Source organism: Schistocerca americana, unplaced genomic scaffold, assembly GCF_021461395.2.
Source record: "Schistocerca americana isolate TAMUIC-IGC-003095 unplaced genomic scaffold, iqSchAmer2.1 HiC_scaffold_272, whole genome shotgun sequence".
Classification (NCBI taxonomy): Eukaryota; Metazoa; Arthropoda; class Insecta; order Orthoptera; family Acrididae; genus Schistocerca; species Schistocerca americana.
Genome location: NW_025725986.1, coordinates 75,001 through 77,347, shown reverse-complemented (window position 1 = coordinate 77,347; position 2,347 = coordinate 75,001). Strand labels below are relative to the sequence as shown.

Below are 2,347 nucleotides of genomic sequence, written 5' to 3'. Positions count from 1 at the left end.
GAATTTGCAAATGGCGATGGACGCCTACGTTTGCTGGTGACGTTACGCAAATGAACAACTGGTAAACCGTTGTGGTGCGGTTGTTCTCGCTAGAGGTGAATCAGTGATGGCGACGATCGGTTGAGCTACCAACCGGTTGTTCCAGCGATACCCACCATGCCCACGAACGTGAATGGCATCTGGGTGTGAAGCGATACGCGGCGGTGGCTGGGTGGGACCGTCCCCGGCCGGTGAGGGGGGGCCTCCCGGCGTGCTGGCCGCGCGGTGCGTGGGCGCACGCGCTACAGCCGGCTGGTGGGGGCGGCCAGTGGCAGGCGCGCCGGCCGACGGAGGCGGCAGGCGGCGCAGCTGCGCGCCGGCGCACCCTGCACGCGGCGCCGTGCGGCCAAAGTAGGTCCTCGCGGGCCCGGTGCGAAGCGCGGTGGACATTTGCAGTGTGCTGGTCCGATTGAGGACTGTGTGCGCTGAGGATGCGCCGCCGCCCGGCGCTCGGCGCCGCGACGCCGTCTGCTGCTCGGTCGCCTCTGCGGTTCTCGCAGGTGGTTTGTATCGCAGCTGTGCGGACGTGTTGGCGCGTGCGCTGTGCTGGGAGAGTTCGCTTCGGCACCCAAGTGGGGCTTTTGTCCTTCTGTGGCGCTGGCGTTGGAGCTGCCGGTCACCGTAGGTGGCGCGTGTTGTCTCCCGCCGGCAATGCCACGACAGCACGCTCCCGGGCCTCTGTCGGCAGCGGCAAGCTCAGTTGGGAGCACGGGTGGTCGCACCTAAAGCGTCTACTCGCCAAACTCCGGGCGATTGCGCCTCTCTCGAACCCGACCAAGTACTTAGGACGGCGCTGCGCGCCGCCGGGACCTGAGAGGGTTTCGAGGTGTATGGTGCAGGGGAGCTCAGCCTCCTCCTGTTTGCAGAATAATTGAGCGGACGCTTGCGTGTTCGCGCGGGCCCCCGGGACACACTCCCGGGCGGCCGGCTGCTCAGCTCTAGTTGACGCAGCTCCCTGGTTGATCCTGCCAGTAGTCATATGCTTGTCTCAAAGATTAAGCGATGCATGTCTCAGTACAAGCCGCATTAAGGTGAAACCGCGAATGGCTCATTAAATCAGTTATGGTTCCTTAGATCGTACCCACGTTACTTGGATAACTGTGGTAATTCTAGAGCTAATACATGCAAACAGAGTCCCGACCAGAGATGGAAGGGACGCTTTTATTAGATCAAAACCAATCGGTCGGCTCGTCCGGTCCGTTTGCCTTGGTGACTCTGAATAACTTTGGGCTGATCGCACGGTCCTCGTACCGGCGACGCATCTTTCAAATGTCTGCCTTATCAACTGTCGATGGTAGGTTCTGCGCCTACCATGGTTGTAACGGGTAACGGGGAATCAGGGTTCGATTCCGGAGAGGGAGCCTGAGAAACGGCTACCACATCCAAGGAAGGCAGCAGGCGCGCAAATTACCCACTCCCGGCACGGGGAGGTAGTGACGAAAAATAACGATACGGGACTCATCCGAGGCCCCGTAATCGGAATGAGTACACTTTAAATCCTTTAACGAGTATCTATTGGAGGGCAAGTCTGGTGCCAGCAGCCGCGGTAATTCCAGCTCCAATAGCGTATATTAAAGTTGTTGCGGTTAAAAAGCTCGTAGTTGGATTTGTGTCCCACGCTGTTGGTTCACCGCCCGTCGGTGTTTAACTGGCATGTATCGTGGGACGTCCTGCCGGTGGGGCGAGCTGAAGGCGTGCGACGCGCCTCGTGCGTGCTCGTGCGTCCCGAGGCGGACCCCGTTGCAATCCTACCAGGGTGCTCTTGAGTGAGTGTCTCGGTGGGCCGGCACGTTTACTTTGAACAAATTAGAGTGCTTAAAGCAGGCAAGCCCGCCTGAATACTGTGTGCATGGAATAATGGAATAGGACCTCGGTTCTAATTTGTTGGTTTTCGGAACCCGAGGTAATGATTAATAGGGACAGGCGGGGGCATTCGTATTGCGACGTTAGAGGTGAAATTCTTGGATCGTCGCAAGACGAACAGAAGCGAAAGCATTTGCCAAGTATGTTTTCATTAATCAAGAACGAAAGTTAGAGGTTCGAAGGCGATCAGATACCGCCCTAGTTCTAACCATAAACGATGCCAGCCAGCGATCCGCCGCAGTTCCTCCGATGACTCGGCGGGCAGCCTCCGGGAAACCAAAGCTTTTGGGTTCCGGGGGAAGTATGGTTGCAAAGCTGAAACTTAAAGGAATTGACGGAAGGGCACCACCAGGAGTGGAGCCTGCGGCTTAATTTGACTCAACACGGGAAACCTCACCAGGCCCGGACACCGGAAGGATTGACAGATTGATAGCTCTTTCTTGAT

General features: G+C 57.9%; 1 non-coding gene across 1 annotated transcript in view; it reads left to right on the top strand.

Annotated features, from left to right (window-relative positions):
• Nucleotides 1–991: 991 nt before the first annotated feature.
• Nucleotides 992–2,347, top strand: part of LOC124578125 — a 1,910-nt gene continuing 554 nt past the window's right edge. Inside the window, exon 1 of the ribosomal RNA XR_006972669.1 lies at nucleotides 992–2,347. This exon is cut by the window's right edge and continues 554 nt beyond it. This is a non-coding gene — a ribosomal RNA (small subunit ribosomal RNA).